Here is a 22,284-nt window from a genome sequence, read left to right as displayed (position 1 = left end):
TTGTATCTTTGTATCTTTTTGTATCTTTTGTATCTTTGATTAAATACCTAGTAATGCAATTACTGGGTCATAGGGTAGCTCTATTTTTAACTTTTTGAGGAAACTCCATACTGTTTTCCAGAGTGACTGCTTCAGTTTGCATTCCCACCAACAATGTGAGGGGGTTCACCTTTCTTTGCATTCTTGCCAACACCTGTTGTTTCTTGTGGTGTTAATTTTAGCCATTCTGACAGGTGTGAGATGGTATCTCACCATGGTCTTGATTTGTATTTTTCTGACAATGGGTGATGTTGAGCATCTTTTCACGTGTAAAGATTTTTTTTAAAAAGTATTTTTAAGTAATCTCTACACCAAACGCGGGACTTGAACTCCAAGATCAGGAGCTGTATGTCTTACCAACTGAGCCAGCAAGCAGCCCCGGAATGACTCACAATTTGGGTTTGTCTGATTATTTCCTCCTGGTTGGATTCAGGTGCTATTTCTTTCTTTTTAAAAATTACTGAGGTAAAATATCTGTTCCACAACAGTAACCATTTTAACCACATTTAAGTGTACAATTCCGTGGCATTGAATACATTCAAAATATTGCACAACCATCACTACTGCCTATTTCCAGAATGTTTCCATCCACCCAAACAGAAATTCCATACCCATTAAACAATAACTTCCTATGTCCTCTACCCCCACCCAGCTCCTGGCAACCATCATTCTACTTTGGATCTCTATGAATTTGCCTATTCTAGGTATCTCATATAAAGAACATACAATTCTTGTCCTTTTGTGACTGGCTTATTTCACTTAGTGTGATGTCTTCAAGGTTCATCCATATTGTAGCCTTTGTCAGAAGGTCCTTCCTTTTTAAGGCTGAATAAGATTGCTTTGTATGTATACACCACGTTTTGTTTATCCACTCATCTGTTGACAGATGAATGGGTTTGCCTCTAACCTTAGGTTGTTGTGAATACTGAATACTATGAACACCAGTGTACAATTATCTGTTTGAGTCCCTGCTTTCAATTATTTTGGGTATATACCTGGGACTGGAATTGCTGGATCATATGGGAAGCCTATGTTTAACTTTTTGAAGAACCGCCATACTGTTTTCCATAGTGGCTGCACCATTTTACATTCTTACCAGCCTTCAGTTCTCATGAGGTCTCCAATCTCTCCACAACTTCACCAGTATTTTTTGTTTTGTTTTGTTCTAATAATAGCCATCCTAATAGGTGAGAAGTGGTATCTCAATGTGATTTTGTTTGTTTTTAGAGATTTATTCATTTATTTGAGAGAGACAGAAAGAGCGAGCATGAGGAGGGAGGAGAGGGAGAGGGAGAAGTGGGCTCCCTGACGATCAGGGAACCTCACGTGGGGCTCAATCCCAGGACCCCCAAGTCAGGATCCAAGCCAAAGGCAGATGTTTAACCAACTTACTGAGCCACCCACGTGTCCCCATATGATTTTAATTGTATTTCCCAAATGACTAATAATGTTGAGTATCTTTTTATGTCTTCTTGGCCATTTGTGTATCTTCTTTGGAGAAATGACTATTCAAGTTGTTTGTCTGCATTTGAATTTTTTGTTGTTGTTGTTGTTCTTTAAGTTCTAGAAGTTCTTTCATGTTTTGTATTTTAATCCCTTATTAGATATATGATTTGCAAATATTTTCTCCCATTCTGTGGGTTCTTTTTCACTCCTTTGATAGTATCCTTTGTACATAAGTTTTAATTCTGATGACGTCCAAATTGCATACTTTTCTTTTGTTGTCTATGCTTTCGGTGTCATATCCTAGAAGTCATTGCCAAATTCAATGTCATTAAGAGTTTCCCTTAGGTTTTCTTTTAAGAATTAGGTAGTTTTATCTCTTAAGTTTAGGTCTTTGATTCATTCTGCCTTAATTTTTGTATATGATGTAGATAAGGGTTCCATTTTATTCTTTGGCATGTGGAAATATCCTGTTTTTCTAGCACCATTTGTTGAAAAGACTGTCCTTTCCCCATTGAATAGTTTTGTACCCTTGACAAAAATCAATGATTTCTGGCTTATTATTTCTGACCCTGTTCCATTGGTCTATATGTCTGCTCTATTCCATTTTAAGAAGTAATATGGTTTCTTCTAAACTCTTATCCTTGTACCCACTCCATCAAGGGGGGAATAAGGAGGAAAAGTCTTAAACACCAAAGGATTAAGTAACGAATGTTATGGTGCCCTGGATTTGAATGCTAGGAAGAATGCAACATTCTGGAGGTGCCCGATTTTCAGACTAGCATTCAAATTGTCAGTGTTGAGCAAGCATTTTGTTCTATTTTGAACCCATCCCTTGCTATCTTGGGCACAACCATTCTTTACATTTTTTCCCCTGTGTTACCAAACTTAGAGGACCCAAATACGCTCGCAAGTGATGCTGTTTTGAAATCCCACGTGATGGGAATGAGACTGATTCTGTGTGTGCATTCAGCCTTTAACTCATGAAAGAAGAATTGCTATTAGTCAGAGGTTCTTCATTGAGCACAATTTATGTGGGACACTGTAACACAAAATTTACATCCATTGTGGCTTCCAGTGCAATTAGGGAGGCAAAGTATATATATAAACGGATAATCATCTAGAGATGGGAAAGATGAAAAAGGAAATAGTTGCCCAAATCTCCAAATGCAGGATCTTTCCGGGATATTTAAAGAGGAAGAGTAAATTCCATTTCAAGGGTTGAAGGGAAACAATATGGGGTATTAAGACGAAGGCAGACATGAATGAACTATCTGGGGACAGTGAGAAGGCCAGCCCAACTAGATCAGAGGGTGTGTGTGGGAGAGCAGTGGTGGATAAGTGGGGTAGGGCTAAATTATGTAGGGTTTTTAAATAACCAGACAGAAGAGTGTGCACTTGATTTAGTAAGACAATAGGATACCCTTAATAGTTCTTAAATGACATGATTAATTTTTAAAATAAAGGATGGTGGTACAGTTTTAGGTAGATTTGTTCAGGAGGGAATGTGGGGTAGGTTTTTAGAGAAGAGGAATTGATTCAGTTATCATAAGACTTCCCTGGAAAGAAAAGTAGATCTTTGCCCCAAGTCCAATGTCAGATTGAGGTGTGTTTCAGAACCCTTGTTAATTGAAATCCAGTGTTAGAAAATGCACTGGATCTAAAATCCTGTAAGATCTTGCCCAAGTTCAAGCAGACCCACTAATCTTTCGTGTTAATGGCCTAAAATTTCCACTCTGGGTTCTGGTTTGGTTTGGCGCTCTCCCCAGATTGCCTCACTATGGTGCCATGTTTCCAAAGCTACCAAGCTATGGGCAGGGCTATAATTTCAGTTTCCTCATTTTTACAAAAGATCGGGTTTTCTAAAGCTCTTCTCTTAGTGTATCAGCCAGAATTTGTGTTGAAAAGATACACAAAAACTGGGAACCACTGCGGTTGACTTTTAGCCCTTTCATCCCACCTGCATTCCCCTAAATGCTCAGCAGGACCTAGCACTTTCTCTCCACTCAGTGCTCTCCCTCAGCAGCCAAAGATTACCTGTTATGCACACAAGTGGTCCAAGCTGCTCTGTCTCAGAGAGGAATGTGGAGCCTTGCCAGTTGACATTTTGGGGGGTCACAGGAAAAGAGAGGGTAAGCAGGAAGTGTTTCATGGGCTAGAATCATGGGATATGCAAGGACACCCCATTCCAGAGCTCAGTGCTAGACAATGGCATATGAGGAACCATTAGACTGATTTCCCCTGTGGTCAGAGGCTGGCTGCATTTTTATCCTTCCTCCCCTGCCTGAACACTCCCAACATTGGAATTTCTTCGGATGGCTACTGTGTGTGGTTTTCAACCAGGACAAACAAAAAAGAGAGAGAGAGAGAGTTTTGTTTTCCTGTCTGCTTTTGGTCAATGGAATCTCTGATTCGACTTAACCGGTCATGCCTTGTACACCCGGCGGCTGGTTAGGGCTTTAAGCCCTAAGCACACGGAACTAGCTTTACTGACTCCTTTCCATCGCCCGAACCAGAGTACAAACTTCATCCTACCGCTCACCCCCAGCGTCCCTTCAAACTATGGTAATTCTGCAGGTAATTCCCAGCTAATATTCTGCCCACAAATTGCTATTTCAGCTGAACTTCCCCATACTTGAGCATCCTTACCAAATATTTTGGGCTTCCTCATGGTCTAGTTACTTTCTCATCTGTACGCTTTTCTGGTATAATTTTGAAGTGGTGAAAAATCTGCCCTCATTTTAAAAGGCATATAGTGGGCGCCTGGGTGGCTCAGTTGGTTAAGAGTCTGCCTTTGGCTCAGGTCATGATCCCAGGGTGCTGGTTGGGCTCTCTGCTCAGCGGGGAGTCCGTCTCCCTCTGCCCCTACCCCGGCTTGTGGGTGCTTGCGCACGCGCTCTCTTTCTCAAATAAATAATAAATAAAATGTTTAAATACATACATATACACAGACATAAATACATAAACAAAGGGCATATAGTAAGCTCAGCTCCCCGCCCCCCAAGAGATATTGCAGAAATCTGGATTTCTACTCCTTTATACCTAATTCCAGCCTTCCAGGAGTTTCAGTATGGATTTCTCAAAACCTTTGTGCTTTGGTGTCTTGTTTTTCACCTTCTTTTTCCCCTAACTGAAAATGGGGTGAGGAGCAGGAGAAGGGATTGTGGATCACTGTGATTAAAAAACAAAACACACAGACGGCTCAAGGAGAATCCTGGCCCCTCCCATATCCAATCCCAGGGAGCAGGAAGTAGAAGCAACTCTCAGGTGAGTAAATTTGCAGATGCCCATGCATGTCCAGAACATTCCCCAAGGGTCATTAGAGACTGTCCAGCGGGGGCGTGGAAGCTATTCTTCCGTTTTGGTTTTCTTTCAAAACTTTCGTCCAGAGAGCATCCTGTTCTGTTATATACATCCCCAGCGCTTTCTCCAAATTGCTAAGTGGAGTACGAGACTCAAGTGCCTGACATTGGGTTAGAAATAGAAAATGAGCTGGCAAGACACTAGTCCCAAGCCTGGGATGGGCTGCTGCTGAGTCCTCCCCCACAAGCCCTCTGTACTTGGCCCTTCCTTCTTCCCCTCCACAGCCCCAGGGCTCAATCCTGTCCTTGTTCAACAGTTGAAGGCACTTTACGATATTTTCAAATATACCCTTGATCCCTGCACACATTTAAGAAGCAGCTGTTTTCCCTCCAGAACACTAAGCAGAAAGCCGACCCCCCCCCCTTCCTTCTCCCTATCTTCCCCGGGGCGGGGGGTGGGGTGGGGTGGGGCCTTGGCAGAGCTGGGACCTCTCTGTGGGGAGTCTGTGGCCAGAGGCCCACACACCAGCCTTTGAGAAGGAAAAAGCAGTGGGGTGGAAAGGCTATGCCCTTTGGGGATTGCATTTTGCAGGCTATAATTAATTAATTAATTGGTTAATTAATTCACTAATTTGTTTTTATTTTATTTTTAAAATTTTTAAAATTATTGTTTTTTAAATTTCTTTTCAGTGTTCCAGAATTCATTGTTTATATCACTAACTAATTTTGAATTGAGCTCTACTCCCAACATGGGGCTTGAACTCATAACCCTGAGATCAAGAGTCACCTTGCAGGCTATACTTAGAAGCAGCTGTCCTGCTTGTAGAAAGCAGTGGCCCGCTCTAGCTATAATTATGTCCCTTTCTCTCTCTTCCTTCCTTCCTTCCGTTCTTTGTTTCTTTCTTTTTTAGTGACCTTCTTTCAGAAACTCGATTTTAAGGTGTTTACCATTTTCTGTAAAATGGAAAAAAAAAATGTTGCTTTACAGGCAGGTGGTCCCCAGTGCATTCTCAGTCTCCTGAGGAAGGAATGGGGAGCAGTTTGGTAAAACTTCACTTGATGTTGGAGTTACCGGAGGATAGGAACTGAGGTGAGGCTTTTGGGACGACAGAGAGTCAAGTTCTTGTTTTTATCACCTAGACATTGGTGGACTGATTCAGGATTCCTGGGTTCCCATTTTCCCCTTTATCAGACCCATGCTACGTCCATCCACGTAACAGCATGGTGACCAGGTTTGAATCCCACCCTACTGGTTGCAGGACCGCCTTACTAGTTATGCGAACTTGGGCAAGTTCCTTGATAACCGGATCTGCCTCCTAAGATTACCGTGAGCTTTAAGTGCAAGGTGGGTAGGCCAGGGACCAGCATATATCGTGGAAGCATTCCTGAGATTATGGGCTTTTTCCTCTCCTTGGCTGTAGCATGACGAAGTGCTTGTAACTGTCATGTCGGTCATTCTGCACTCCTGACAGGAAGAACGTCCATTGTGTGCAAATACTCACTGTGAGTGTTGTTCTGAGGACTGGCAGAGGAAAGGAAAGATCTGGCTCCTACCCTCTGGGAGGGGAAGAGACTCCTCAGAGAGTTTCTCAGAGAATACGACTCACAAAGGGAAAGAATCTGCACCCAGCTTTCCCTTGTGGGAAATGTCAGGACATGGAGGCCTGTCAGAGGCTCTGGGACCGGGGATCGTCAGCAGCGCCTGGGGAGCAAAGAAAGCTGTGGAGGTTATCTTCATACCTCGAGGCCTCCTTCTGGCACAGAGTGTGAAAGAAGAGCGGGAAGGACAGACAGGACTGGGATTTGGCAGGGTTCCATGAGCAGATGAGGAGCTCCGCCTCTAGGCCCCAAATCTGCCCCTAGGGGATTCAGGCTCCCCCTTCTGGGCCTAGCCCCACACTCAGAGCCCTGGTTCTGGGCACACTGGTGTCCTCCCTAGTGTGCACGTGTGACGGGCCATGGCTATGCCCTTCCAGTCTTCCCCTGCCTCTCCTGAACCCCCCGCCCATTCTAGGCTTTATAATCAGAGTCCTCATTATTCTGCTTTGTCCATCCAAAGGCTACCCAATCTGTTAAGGTCCACTTCAATCTCATCTCCTCCCTGAAGCCTTCCCTGACCACCCAGCTCTCACTGCCCTAAGTTCCCTTGTAGTGGAAAGCTGAAATGTGGTTAATTATATTTGCCCCAAATATCTGAGCACCTGTTGGGTTGCAGGGCTCTGGGCGTGGATGTTGGGGAAAGTATGAAAGTAAAGGACAGGATCGTCTTTTATCAAGAAGGTTAGACTCTAAGAGAATAGCCTGGAAAATCCCCATGTTGCTTCGCAGGTCTGTTGTTTTTATTTAACTTAATAACAACAATAATAATAAACCATTGGGGGAATACTTGCTATGTGTCAGTAGTGTGCCAAGAGGCTTTCATGAACTATCTAACACTTAATAGTTCTCCTATAGGGGAAATGCTATTATTTGAGCCAGGCAGCCCGACTCCACTGTTTCCACTCCTCACCACGCTGCCGTAATTTTTCCCGTGTGTTTCACCTTTTCTGCTCAACGAGCATGAAATTCTTTGAGGCCAGGCACCTTGTCTCATCCTCCCTCAGCCCCTGCAGCACTAAACACACTGCTGGTTTTGGAGGTCAGCCGCACACGCCGCTGGTGAGTTGTCCGCCAGGATTCAGGGATGCCTCGGTGAGCAGGCCCGGCGGCGGCAGAGAGGAGAGATTGCCCCGGGTTTCATAGTTCCGGGCAGCAGAGCCAGAAAAATAGATGAGGAGTCCAGGGTCCACATACTGCTGGGGACCAACTCGCAGCTCACTCGCTGCCTCCAGGCCTAGACCAACATTACCACCGAGCCAGGCCTCTAGGTACTAGGTGGGCTTTATCTGAGGACCTCTTTACAGCCTGCATGTAGGTCCATTAGGAACAGGCCCAGAAGGTTCATGGTTAATGATTACCAAGACCCGGAAGTCCCCAACATTGCCTAGAACTAAGAATGTCCTGTCTTGAGGACAGACTCGTATCATCTTCACATCTACAAGCCAACCTTAGGATTGCTTAGCATGTCTGCCGAGTTAGAGTGATTGTATGTCTGAGAGCAGGGGCACTTGAGGCACAAAAATATCCATCCTCATTCAAGGGGACAGATTCCTTGACATTTAATGAAAATCTTACTCCCGTTCTAGTTACTCATCTATCATGTTATCTCTTTCTTTCAGAGTTACTGATGGCCTAGATAGTATAAGAAGCTATGCAGGGGAAAAAAACAAAAAAACAAAAAAGGGACACCTGGGTGGATCGGTTCGTTAAGCGGCTGCCTTTGGCTCAGGTCGTGATCCCAAGGGTCCTGGGATCAAGGCCCACATCCTGCTCCTGGCTCAGCAGAGAGCCTGCTTCTCCCTCCCACTCTGCCTACTGCTCTCCCTGCTTGTGCTCTCCCTCTCTGTTAAATGAATAAGTAAAATCTTAAAAAAAGAAAAAAAGAAGCTATGCCGGGGGTGCCCTGGTGGCTCAGTGGGTTAAGCATCTGCCTTCAGCTCAGGTCAAAATCCCAGGGTCCTGGGATCGAATCCTACAATGGGCTCCCCACTCGGTGGGGAGTCTGCTTCTCCCACTCCCCCTGCTTGTGCGCTCTCTCTGTCTGTGTCAGATAAATAAATAAAATCTTAAAAAAGAAAAAAAAAAAGAAGCTATTTAAGACTTAAGGGCGCACACCACAAAACTGGTTTCCCGCCCTCCAGCAGCTAATAATCTCATGAAGGAGATGATTCTAGCTCTATAAACACACGTATCTACAACACAAGTCATATGATGATTATCATATCAACCGTTTATTAATTGCTCACCCTTTGCTTCTATGCTAATAATGTTTTAGCAGATGTTATCACACTTAATCTTTATAACAAATCTAGATGTAATTATTCCCATTTTATGTATGATGGATAAAGCTCTGAGAGGCTGATTTGTAACAGAGCTATCATTCAAGCCAAGGTTTGTTGGACCCCAAAGTTGGCTTCTAACAGCTATGCTGTACCGCTCCCCTTGAAAGGTCCAGACAGTGAGTGCTAAGTGAAAACAGAGATAAGGTCACCTTTGGCTCAGTTAACCAGAAGTCTTCTCCTCTAAATGATACTTCCCACTGCCATGGCCCAATCCTTTTTTTCCCTTCATTTTTTTCCCCTACCTAGCCTTCACAGTATTACCAAATTAATGTTTCTTTCTTTCCCTCTCTTTCTTTCTGTTCATTCTTTTTCTTTTCCTTCTTTCTCTCTCATTCTTTCTTTTTTTCTTTTTTTTTTTTAAGTGGGAGAGGGGAACAGAGGGACAGAGGGAGAGAAAATCTTAAGCAGACTCCACTCTCAGGGCAAACCCCAACACAGGGCTTGACGCAGGACTCTATCTCACAACCCTGAGACGATGAGAGTTGGACGCTTAACCGACTGAGCCACCCAAAGCCTGACATGCAAGGTCTTCCCTGGCCAAGTATATCCTGGCTTTACAGCCTTTGCTTTTTCTACTTCTGTTCCTTATATTTTTGCCAAACAGAACTATTTGCTATTCAGCATATAGATCCACCACTATTGCTTCCAAGTTTCTTTCCATGCCTTCCATCTAGAATGCCTTTTCCTCAGTTCGTGTCTCCAACTCTTACCCGTTCTTTAATGTCCAGTTTAAATGTCACTTGTTACAGGACAGTTACCAAGTTTGGGATATATACAGATATAGATATAGATATCTATATCTATAGATATCGATATAGATATAATTTCCATGTATTATTTATGAGTCTTTTTTCCTCTACTAGACAGAAGTTCTTTGAAAGCAGAATCCAAATCTCATTCATTCTTATATTTTCCCATATCCTAGACCCTAGTATCCTAGTACTTCTTTATGTACCTAGAATATCTTTATTCTATCATATCATATCCTCTATATCCTAATTAGATACAGTCTCCCATATCCTCCATGTCCTAACCTAATTAGAAGTCCATAAATATTTATTGGGTGAGTTAATTTTTTTAAAAAACTTTATTTATTTGACAGAGAGAGATCAGAAGTAGGCAGAACAGCAAGCAGAGAAAGAGGAGGAAGCAGACTCTCTGCCAAGCAGAGAACCCGATGTGGGGCTCAATCCCAGGACCCTGAGATCACAACCTGAGCTGAAGGCAGAGGCCTAACCCACTGAGCCACCCAGGCACCCTGGATGAATTAATTTTTTAAAGCGAAGGATAAACTAATTAAGTGGAAGGATTTGAATGTGTAGCACCTTCCTCTGCCAATCCTCTTTCAAAGTACCCATACCCTTACAGAAGCTGTGAAGATAGAGAGCTATAGTTTAGAGTCCTAGAAAGCCAAGATAGAATTGAACCTGGTAGGGTAAGATTCTAGAGAACAATGGATCATTTGCATGCTACATTGTAGAGGAAAAGGACAGGACATAGAGTTCAGGGTGGCGGGTAGAGGAAGGGCTGTAATAGCAATGAATTTCTTTCTTTGAAATATTGCCCAGCATCCTGGTATTTGGGGAATCTGCCTCCCTTGTCTGGTGCAAACTGTGGCATTCTAGCCAAGCCTAGCAGCCGGGACTCTCACTGATGGACCTGTTGCTTCCCTGCCCCCAACCCCTACCCCTACCCAGCCTCTCCAGATGTATTGCCCTCCCTGTCATCCCAGAGCAAGTGTTAGGTGCAAACTAAGGCTAAGGTTGGACCCCCTTGGGCCAACTGAGCTTGGGCTCAAGTTGTGTAAAAACCATTGGACTTTCAGAATCAGAATGACATTTTAAGTAAATGGAAAAATCTTCCTTGATTTTGGCTTGCTTGTTCAGGGACTCACAGGACAGAGCAGGCTGGGCAGCCGACCTCAGCAGGATGCCTTAGACAAGGCATCTGCACAAAAAGGATGGGAAGGCAGAAAGACAGTCGCACCACCACGGAGAGGGGACAGGAGGGGTGGAAGAGATGAGAGCAGCTTTCCGTTTCAAGGACTAAAAGTCTGCAGGTCCAGAGTTCCTAGAGAGGCACTTGTAAAAATGGCCCTGTCAGGAGGGATTCTTGACTCTTAGGTAGTCTCTGTTCCCAAGCCCCTTTTATGGTTCCATTCACCTTATTCCAGCTTCCCAGGGGAGCTAGTGCCGAGATGAGGTCTACATGAGCCACGCTCTGCCTTAGAGCTCGCAGCCTTTTTCTGAACCAGTCTTCCCGAGTCTAAGGAGCCTGTAATAGCAACTGGGAGATGGGACACTCAGAGGTCCCATTAAATGTCTGGTGAGACTTTTAGAACTCTGATCTATAGAAAGCTAAGAGAAGGTAAAATTAAACTTATTGAAAGCAACCCACACAAGAGCAGAATTTCCTGACCTGAAGTCTCCAAATCCCAAAGATGTCTGTGGTGAATTAAGGGTGTGGGGGACCCACTGAAGTGGTGTGTAAAATTATATATGTTATGAAAAAAAAATTATATATGTATGTATAGGTGTGGCTGCCTTTGTTTCTGGAACGAGGGCCTGTAACCTTTATCACATTCTTAAAGGGTCTGTGACCTCCTGAAGTTAAACAAAACAAAACAGCACATTTTTCTAGAGGATAAAGGTGGGAACTGGGTGTCAGGGGAATTTGGAGGACATTCCAACTCCTCCCACTTCCCATGTGATGCAAACATGTGTGCGCTGGGAAACAGTGACAAATACAGGGAAGTGACAGGTCACTTAAAAAAAAAAAAGCCCTTCAGGCTGATAGAATCCTGAGGTCTGTCCTTCTCTTCTTAAATGATACGACTTACGTAGCTTTCCCTCCTCTCTTTCATTTTGTCTTCGCTGCCACGGGATTACCTGTTCTAGAGAATGCTGTTTGTTCAAGGGCATTGAGCCTAGAAGGGGAGGCCTCGTTTGTTGGGCTGGCATGAAGAGCCACGGTCTGGGCAAGGTTGAGTGTGTCCTTCACCTGTTCTAGTGGAAGCCAAACTTGTCAAGCCTGTACCCCTTTAAAACTTCTAAAACATTTATGGATTCCTCCGGGTAATTGTAATTGTACTTTCAGTATCCCTGAATGAAAAACTGCACGCTGAGAAAAAGCAACAGTGTGGGTGATATTCCTTTAAATACGTATTTTTAAAAATGACAGGAGCATCTCTGTGTGTTTGAAAAACAGCTCAGCACTTAGATGCGAGATGAATTATTTATGGCGTCTATAGGCAATGATCAGGAAGCCTCTGGATTCCGGAACCCCTCACCGTGGACCTCCTGAGGACCTTCTCCTCTTCCCTCAAAGAGGGAGTCACTGGTCTCATTTAAGCTCTTCGCTTTATAGATGAGGACACTGTGGTCTGAAAATATGAGTCTCCCAGTGAGGCGGGTGGAGCTCATTCGAGACCTTCCTTACTGCCACTGGAGGTCTTTGCAGGAGGCCTGTGAGGCCACAGAATGTTCTCAGAGCCTCCAGTCTCCCACTGGCCCTGGAACTCTCCTCTCCAACATCCATACCCTCCCCTCACTAAGAGGGCCACCTCTCCAAAGGGCACCTGAGGGAAGGAAGGACCCTGGCCCTCTGACAGGACTGCGTTGCTGCCATCAGGCACCCGAGCAAACTGTAGAATGGACCCTTTCGTGCAGTTTGCCATTAAATCAAGCAATCAGATTCTCCCCCTGCTTACCTGTGGAAGACGCTTTATTCCTTTCAGATTAGCAGACCTGAGAAACCATCAGACAAGAGAGTCAACTGAGGGGCACCAGGCCTTGGCAACAAACATAATGGCTGCCATCGGCAGAGGGGCTGGCCAGGGGTTAAGCCCTGCCTCACGTGGTCCTTACCACACGCCTGTATTATTCTCATCCTCATTTGACAGATGAGGAGACTGAGGCTTGGACAGGTAAATGGCAATGCCACACACTTTCTAAGGGCTTCAGGGATGGGATTCAAAGCCAAGCCAAAAGCCAGAGCCTACAGGGGTAACCTCTATGCAGCACTCTGTTACGCCAGGCTGACTGGTCCCAGGATTCTTGGGTCCTCGTTGGGAGTAAATGATATTTTGACCCCTTTACTCAAGGAATCATTCTAAAGCCAGTCATAGTTACCCAGTAATGCAGAAGCCCTTCTCTTCCAAAACTGGGAACCTCTTTGCCACATCCTCTAGGGACCCAGATGGACTCCATAAACAGTGCTCATCCATGAGAACAGAGGCACTTGATCTTTAAAGTTCTGATTCTAGGGCACCTGGGTGGCTCAACTGGTTAGGCAACTGCCTTTGGCTCAGGTCATGATGCCAGAGTCCTGGGATTGAGTCCCTGATAGGGCTCCCTGCTCTGCAGAGAGTCTGCTTCTCCCTCTGACCTACTCCCCTCTCCTGCTCTCTCTCACTTTCTCTCTTAAATAAATAAATGAGATCTTTAAAAATAAAATAAAATAAAATCCTAATTCTACCTCACAGCTCCTGCACAGAGGAGGTCAGAAAGGGTGAGTTCCTAGGCTCGTTCCCACCTCCGCCCAGGCTGTGCTCCACCTGGAAGTGCTCCCTGACCGATCCACTCACCAACTAAGGCCTCCAGGCTGACTCGAAGATTTCCCTTGTCCACGAAGTTCTTCAGAACTATATGAATCCACGCTGATTTGTCTCATTCTTTCTGGAGGAATTTTCTCTTTGGCCTAATTGCAGCTTCTGCCTTTTGTCTGTTTTGACTCGTGGAAGAGCCTTAGCCCCCAGCAAGCTCCCTGAAAGCAGAGACCAAACGTATTCAGTGTCCTCTGCCCCCAAGCACCCAGCACACGGTAGGACTGCTTGTCAGTACTTCCTACATGGAAAGCCATGGTCCTGAGAACTTCCTCCCTCCTGGACCATTCATTCTGGCTACAGCTCCTCTCCAAAGACATTGCTGGCTCCCCACCCCCTACCTAATTCCCCTGAGGCTCATGACCTTTGAAAGTGCTGGGATTTGTTTTGCTGCCCTCATCAGAAAGAAGCCTGACTTTTTCTGAGAATCTTTTTGTCTTTGGGGCCCAAGGGGCATGGCCTGGAAGACGTGAGACCAGTTTTTCTGCACCTGAGCAGGGCTCTCGTTGAGCTCTAAGAGGCCATTCAAGGCTTCAGCAGCTCAGACTTTTAAAATCACCTGAGTCCAGACAAGGGGTTAAAAAGGCAAGAATCAGAGGAAGGTGTGTGAGTTTTCTTCTCCGCTCGTGTCTCTTTCTCAAGGGCTCTTCTTAACTAAGTGTGTTTGCCTTTCGCTATTCTGGGAGGCTGAGAGCCTCTTTTTGTCTGTAGACTGAGAGAGAATGTCTGAAGCAAGAGGAAATCGAGCTCCTGACCCAATCCCCCCACCGCGGTGGAGCCCAGCGCTCTGGCGAGATGACGAGGCGCTGTCCTGACTGATCTTCACTGGGTCAACTAGGACAGCTCGATGAAGCCTCCTGGCCGTTGAGCCAGCCATACCCCTCTCTGAACCTCAGTTTCTTCAGCTGTAAAATGGAGGGGCTGGGCATTGATCACTGAATCCCTTCCTGCCCTGAATCATCACTGTCTTCTAAACTTTTTCCTTCCAACCTCTACCCCCACTCTGCCACTGACTTCCCACAGGACTTTGAACCACACGGTGGTCAGGGCTGCACCTTGGCCTTGCCCAGCTAGGAGTTCTATAGGTTGCGATAGTCCTATTGACAGAACAGGACTGCTGCCATCCAGTGTCCTGGCAAACTGCAGAAGGGAACAAGGGGGTCTTTTAGGCAGTTTGACATTAAATCAAGAAATCATAGCTTCCCCTACTTACCTTTGGAAATGCTTTGTCCCTTTCAGATAACCAGTGTACTATTTTCACTGAATAATTTTACTAACAATAATATCTGAATTTTTTACCCATCCTTTACAGTTTATGAAATGGTTTTATATCTGTGATCTCTCTCTCCTTTTTTTTAAAGATTTTGTTTATTTATTTATTTGAGAGAAAGAGAGAGGGAGAGCAGGGGGAGTGGCAGAGGAAGAGGGAGAAGTAGGCTCCACACTGAACACAGAGCCTGATGTAGGACTCGATCTCACAACCCTGAGATTATGACCTGAACCGAAATCAAGAGTCGGAAGCCCAACCGACTGAGCCACCCAGACAACCCAGCAATTGCTCTCTTTTTAAAAATCTTATTTTTAAGTAACCAATACAGCCTATCTGGGGCTCAAACTCAGAACCCCAAGATCAAGAGTCTGCATACTCCAATGACTGAGCCAGCCAGGCACCTCCCTACAATTCATTTTTAAATTCTCACCGACAACTCCACATAAAAGACAGGGATTATCATTCCTATTTTGCAGACCAGGTAAATGGAATGATTTACCTAAATTATTCAACCAGAATGACAAAGCTGAGAATGAATGTCCTACAGAGAAACCACAGGCACCTAGAAGCCAGGAGCAAATGCAGACCTGTTTAAGGATGTTTACCTTACCACGATAGGACTCAGTGTGAACATGTGAAGGAGAAATATCTGTAATATAGAAAATATATGCAAATGATATGTAAATCTGCCTCTGGAGATTTTTGAACCAAGAGTTTGCTTTGTGCTTTGCAAAGGAACACAAGAGCACTAGTTTGATTCCTTCCCGTGAGCAAGAACTAGAGAAAGTAGAGGAGATGGTGACCGGACAGAGGGTATTGGGTGATTTCCAGCCTGCTTTTTCTTCCTTCTGGTAGTTTTTGTTGTGGAGGCAGAGGGTGGGAAAGGAGGTAAGGAAAGGAGAAAAGAGCTCCTTATGTTTGGCCCCATCCCCTTTTCAGGTCACAGCTCCTGCTCAGAGCTAGGCAGGATGCGAGAGCCCTCTTGAGACCCAAGCTCCCTTCCTGCAGCCCCAGGGCCTCCCCCTTGGGGGAGGGCAGTGATGAAAGTGCGCAGTGGGAGGGAGACGCAGGCTGTAATCTCTCCCACACGGTCCCACCTTTCTGAATCATGTAGGTCATGCCCTACTGCGCTCTGAGGCTCCTGGTGGAAAGTGGCAGAGTGTAATTATTCTCTCCAGAAAGGGAAGGCTTTGGAAATGGTACCCAAATTCAGCAAGATCATCACCCCTCAACTGGGCAAAGGAAAATGAGGTGATCCTTAAGGAGGTACAGCGAGAGCTTTGTACCTACAGCATGGTCCGGTCTGGAGAGGTCAATCTGCTGTGCCTTGGACACCTCTCCTGTCACTTTATAGCCTGTCCCCTGGGCTGGGTCAGAAAGTACAGCTCCCCCGAAGCAAGAAAGGCACCAGGTCAGGCAGGAAAAGCAGTTAATTTGGGCTATCCAAGGAAGACTCACAGATCAGAATCCAGGGCCCTGTCGACAGCATTTCTCAGAAAAGGAAACCACTTGGTCTGCGCTCACCAAAGCTGAGGCACTTTGGACAAATTCTCTCATTTGAGCCTCACATCATCTCTGTAAGAGGGGAACTATTCTGAGCCTCATTTCATGGGGGATCAAGGTCACACGGCTAGCTGGTGGCAGGTCCAGGGTTCATGCACAAGGGTTCCGCACCCTTGATCAGAGCATGACACTATCTCTACCGGGGCTCTGGGTGCAGACGGAGGTGCATGAGACCTCTGAATGGCAATGCCCAGAGAAACAGCGCTCAGGGTGCTGGGGAAGCAAAGGCCCAGGCTTTGGGTGACCAAGGCCTCTGGAGAGCAAGTGACTTCAGATCAACTTGTGAGGGAGCAGCCCTTTCCCGGGAAGCTGGGCCCTGGGCCGGCTGCCCCACGGTCATTGCCTAACCTCTGTGGCTAAACAAAGAGAGCTGAGGTGAGGAAATCAGAACATCCTGGGGAAGGAGCAGAGAACAGAAAACACACTGACGCCATGGGGCCGGGGGTGCCCAGGGGCCAGGGAACCCTGTGAGCCTGGCTGAGGGCCCTGGGGTGGGAGCCGCCTCGCTTGGCCAGCCGTGGGAGCCTCCACTGGCAATAACCACCTTGGAGAGCTCAGGGAACCGTGAGAAACTGGTCCTTTTATCCCAAGGAGCTTGAGAGCTTCACAGAACCTCTTAATTACAAGCCCAGGAAGAAAGGGAGGGAAACGGTGCTTTGGCCGGGACACTTGCCTCATCAGCTATTGTGAATGCAGGGCTGGGAGGCCAGGAGAGGTGCAGAGAGGCAGGCATCAGCAAGAGGGTGGCTCAGCCCAGGGCCAGAGCTTTCATCTGAGGGAAGAAGCCTGCAAAGCCTCAGCCAGAGACAGTGTGCTCTGACTGCTGCGTACTCTCCCCCGGGGTCTTTCTGCTGAGGTCCTCTTAGTTTGTGCCAGTGCCCACCACGACAGCCTTGATCGTGTGAGGGCAGAGGGCTCAGCCCCACAGCAGAGGGTGACTATACCCTTTTAATGAAATGCGGGCAATTTCAGCATCCCGCGTGCCAGAGACTTGCAGCGTTTATTCTGGAAGGTAAAGTAAGGATTTGTAATCCTTTATTCGCCTAACTAGGAATACTGGTCTCTAGAATCAGGTCATCTAAGAGCTGCTGTAAGGAAGCGTGTTCCATTTCGGACAAAGCTTATAGGTATGAGAAAGGAGATCATTAAGCAGTTTCCTTGTATCACACAGAAGTCTGGCTTCTAATTTATGAGCTGGTGTATAGACCCGTTTCATAAGTCCCCACTCTTGGCATCTTGGCATCCTGCCTATTTGGAGAGGGGGTGGGAGTGCCTTTCCTGATGAAACCCGTAGCACTGTCCTTGTCATTGTCCCTCGGACCGGAGCAATCACGTGTTTCACTGTAATGATAAGAGCACCATGCAGATGTTTTCTGGCTTTCCATCCCTTGAAAACCTTATGCTGCTCTCACCCAAGGGTCACCCTCCCAAGATCAAGACCCCCCAGCCTACTTACGTTCCTTTTTTCCTTCATGCCATCTATAATTAATCAGCACAATGCAAAAAAATCTTGAGGGATAAACCATCGAGAGCTGAGCAATTTATAGGTATGCAGTCTGGTTATTCTGGGCATGTTGACAGTTAATCCCAATGACCAGGTTATTACCATTGCCTCCTGGCTTTCCTCCTCTACCTTCTATTCCTGGTGAGGTCCACCTCTGCTCTTGCAGCTTTTTTGTTTGCCAGCCTTTCTTCAATCTAGGCCAGGCAACCAGTAAGGATAGCAGGGTAGTCTTGGTTTCCCACCCTCAGAAATTTCCTGGGACATCTGGGTGGCTCAGTCGGTTAAACGTCTGCCTTTGGCTCGGGTCACAATCTCAGGGTCCTGAGATAGATCCCCACATCAGCCTTCCTGCTCAGTGGGAAGCCTGCTTCTCCCTCTCCCTCTGTACCTCCCCCTGCTCACGCGCGCGCGCTCTCTCTCTCCTCCCCTTTCTTTCAAATAAATAAATAAAATCGAAAGAAAGAAAGATAGATAGATCTCCTTGAATCAATCCTTTACCTTCCTAAGAAATTCCTCTGCTCCCAACAAATTCTCATTAGGTCTTTCTAACCAGTTGAGCATTAGCCCATTGAAAGTCCTCCTTTCTGAAGCCCTTCACAGTAAATAAAATCCCCTGTAACCTACACCCTCTCTCTCAGAGAACATCTTCCATCCTCTCGTCCCACATGCTCTAGCCAGCACCACCTCTCTGCCAGTCAACATGATCTTCTCTTGCCTGTCGGTCGACCCTGAATTGGGTACAGGAAGTCACGTGAGGTGCATTTCCGGTGCTGGGGGTGGGGGCGGCGTGCAGCCCATGGGGTGACCGGCTCTCACGTAGCCCTCGGTGATAGCCTATGGTACACGCTGTAGTCGTGGGATGAACCGGGTGCTTCAGGAGACCTGAGAAAGATAAATTTAGCCTATGGGGCTGAGGAAGACTTCCCAGTTGAGTTGGGCTTAGAAGAGTAGGTAGAATTTCTTCAAGCAGAGAAAAGAACGGGAAGCAGTATGGCCTTTGTGCGGGTAGAGTCTGTCCTTTAAAAAGATCATGCTCCTGGGGTACCTGGGTGGCTCAGTGGGTTAAAGCCTCTGCCTTCCGCTCGGGTCATGATCTCAGGGTCCTGGGATCAAGCCCCCCATCAGTCTCTGCTCAGCAGGGAGCCTGCTTCCTCCTCTCTCTCTCTGCCTGCCTCTCTGCCTACTTGTGATCTCTCTCTGTCAAATAAATAAATAAAATCTTTAAAAAAAAAATCATGCTCCTTTGGAGAAATATGACATGTTCCCATTGATTCCTCTGGTCCCTGAGATTTGAGGAAACTTCCTAGGGGGCCTGCACTTTTCCTCTGAGAATCACTCGTTCATTGGAAGTAAGCGCTAACTACAGATTATTGTTTCTACAGTCCACAACAGATCAGGGGTTTCCCTGCACGGCCCCTGGTACACAGTCACATAACCGTGCTCCCTCGATTCTTCAGGGAGACCATGGAATTGTGGAATCTTTCTGGAGTCCTGGCAGGGCCTCTGCAGGCACTGTCGGGGATGTGAACTTGTACACTAAGTGGAAGAGGTCAAGACCTCAGGCTTGCTTACGTTTTCCACAGCCTCTCCAGGCCTGGCAGCTTCCTCATCTGTGCATGACAGCTGTTTGTTTTCTAGAGGGTGCTGACCATGCATGCCACCCGGCATGTGAAGACACAGTCCTGCCCTCAGGCCTTTGGGAACCAGAGCTGGAGACTCAGCTCTGGGTGCAAACACAGCTTGAAAAGCAGACAGGCTGAGCCCGAAGGTGTGAGGCCTTTGTTCCCTCCTCTGAGAGAAAAAAAAAAAGAGCTGGCTAGACAAATTCTCTGAAGAAGGGAGCACACAGGGGTACCCAAGAGCTCCCTTTGTGGAGGATAAGAGGGGAGGCTGGAATCCCGTTAGTGTCCAGGCACTAAAGAATGCCTAGGGATGGAGAAGGGCAACACAAGCCTGAGGCAAGTGGGAAACAGATGGAGGCCAGCAGTGAGGGAGGACCGGCCCCACAGGGGAAATGAGAGGCCACCCGGTGAGAGGAGTGCCATCTGCCAAGCCTCCCTTGGCCCCACAGGCCTCATCCGGCATACTGCCCCTCCCCACCTAGGGCCAGGGGCATATAGCCCCACACCCACACAGATCTAAATCAAGCCCTGCTGAGCAGGTGCCCATGGAGAAAGCTGGAAAGGAAAGGCCAAAAGAACTGGTAAAGATGAAACTTCAGGAGGCAGTATGGAGCCATGTAAAAGACAGGGCTTTGACCCAGACCAGCCAGGATTCCTTCCTTCCCTAGTTCCATTCCTACCAGCTGTGTGTCTTTGGCCAGCTGATTAGTCCTTCATAACTTCACTTTCCTCTCTGGAAAATGGCGCCCTGTAGGGTTTCAGTGGCATAGCAGTAAAGTGTCATACACAAGTGCCGGGTACACGGTAGAGGTACACTCGTTACTCCTTCCATGGAAGAGAAGATGTTCATTCTTTAAAATCCACAGTGAGATTTAGAATTAGAAAGAATGAGTTAGAAAGAAAGAGAAAAGGATCATTTTGCATTCTTCCTGGGAGCCACAGAAAGGACAGATCTGATAGAGCTGCCCTACGGAGTTTGCTCATCAGCACGGGGAAGCTGTTTCTGTGTGTCAGATTACCCCCAAAATCAACCAGCCTGATGGCAAGGAAGGTGGAGTGAGACTGGGGGGTCCAAGGCCAGGCGGGGTTCCAATCCAGGCTCTGCCACTAAACCTCCGTGGCCAAACTTAGCTTGATGCTTTTGACCCCCTTCACCCCTAATTCTGAGATACTACAAGGCCTGCTTAGAGTCCCTTGGAAAGTCCATAGACTGACCTGCTAGCCAATCAACCAGGCAATCAACCTAACCATCCATTTAGTTCACCTCCGATCCCTCTATTATAATGATTAAAGGATCTAACTAGCATGCCACGGAGTGGGCCACAGAGGAGGGGGCCCCTGGCTTACAAGGATACATAGGTTTTTACAAGGATCAGAAGACACTTAGACACTTTCGGTTAGAGGTAACAGAAATGAACCTCAAGTATCTAAAACCAAAAGGGAGAATTTATTACAAGATGTCAGAGTCTCTCCTAGGAACCATAGGCAGAGTGATCAGTGAGGCCATACAAAGTAGTTCTGGAACCAGAAACCAGGAAGCCGGTACCAACCTAGGCAGCTTCTTTCACTCTGCCTTTCCAAGGCTGACTGGCCTTTCATTTCTGCTTCTCCTTAAGTGTCTTGTTTCATGCTATCATCACCGGTTGGATGGCAATAGTGAATCTCATTTGCAAATTTACAGGAGAGAGAATCTGATTGGCCCTGCTTGGGTGGGATGCCTATGCCTGGTCCACTCAGCCAACAGACAGACGAGCCAAGCATTCACAGACCACTAGGATAAACTCTCATAAATAGAACTCTCTAGGCTGCTCCTGGGTGAGTAGAGTTGAGGAATCTCAGAGAAGGGGAGGTTGTGACCGCCCTTACACCCCAAAGTGTGTTAGAATACAACTAACAAAGGTTAGTTAGAATACAAGTTTGGCAGCTCTGTCAAAACCCAATATAAGAAGGACTTAGACAAGATGGAAGTTTATTTCTCTCCGGTGGGAAGAGTCTGAGTGTATACACTGCAGGGATAATACGGGGACTCCCCAGTGTTAGGAATCCAGGCTCCTTCTAGCTTGTTACTATACTCTCAGGATATTTGTCTTAAGCACACAGTTGAGGATGGCTCACCATTATGTCCAGTCTAACTGGACTGGCCTTCCTTTTAAGTGCATGATTGTTCTTGCTAACTCTTTTTTTCTTTTTCTTTCTTTTTTTTCTTTTTTTTTTTTTTGTTTTTTTAAAGATTTTACTTATTTATTTATTGGGTGGAGGGCAGAGGCAGAGGGAGAGAGAATCTCAAGCAAACTCCTTGCTGAGCACAGAGCCCAACTCAGGGCTTGATCTCACGACCCCGAGATCATGGCCTGAGCTGAAATCAAGAGTCAGATGCTTAGCTGACTGAACCATGCAGGTGCCCCTCCTGAAACTTCTTATTAGCTAGAACGTGATCACGTGGACATACCGCAAGAGAGATTGGGGAAGGTTGACTAGGTGGTCATGTGATAGGCTAGGTTGTCATGTGCCTGGTCAAAAATCCCACCACTCTGTGAGAGGATTAAATAGATACTGGGGGATGATCTCCTTCAACAAGAAAGAGTGGCCTTGGTTCCTGGAAGTTCATGGAAGTTTTCGTCCCTCCTGACTCTAGCCTGGAGAGGAGGTTCTTGCCCTGGGGGACAGATATGGCAGGCATGGAAGCATGGACATGGGAATGGCGAGGAGGACAGAACAGGACGAGTTTAGACTAAGCAACATCTAAAGCCCTTTGCCCTCTTAACGCCACTTCGAGAAAGCGTGAGGGTGACGGGCCTCTTCCCCTATCCTAACTTAGGGGATAGAAGCGGAAGTTCTTGGGACAGATTGCAGAAGTGAGCTGTCTAACACGGAGTTCTTTAAAGAACACATCTTCAGAGCTGCGGTTCTCCTGGGCAGAGCTCATCTTGGTTAAACAAGATGGAGCTGAAGTCATTTCCTTTAGGCACTAGACCCACATATTATGCCCCTGCCTAG

General features: G+C 46.5%; 1 protein-coding gene and 1 long non-coding RNA gene across 4 annotated transcripts in view; both read left to right on the top strand.

The window, feature by feature from the left end:
• Nucleotides 1-22,284, top strand: part of NINJ2 (ninjurin 2) — a 94,629-nt gene that overhangs the window by 34,073 nt on the left and 38,272 nt on the right. The gene's annotated exons all lie outside the window — the stretch shown is intronic.
• On the top strand, nucleotides 1,650-8,097 carry LOC116594164. Its single transcript, XR_004287080.1, has 3 exons — nucleotides 1,650-4,059; nucleotides 4,635-4,749; nucleotides 5,773-8,097. It is a non-coding gene; the product is annotated as an uncharacterized LOC116594164 (long non-coding RNA).

Source organism: Mustela erminea, chromosome 6, assembly GCF_009829155.1.
Source record: "Mustela erminea isolate mMusErm1 chromosome 6, mMusErm1.Pri, whole genome shotgun sequence".
In the NCBI taxonomy this organism is placed as follows: Eukaryota; Metazoa; Chordata; class Mammalia; order Carnivora; family Mustelidae; genus Mustela; species Mustela erminea.
Note: the sequence above shows the minus strand (reverse complement) of the source record. Positions and strands in the feature narration are given on the sequence as shown.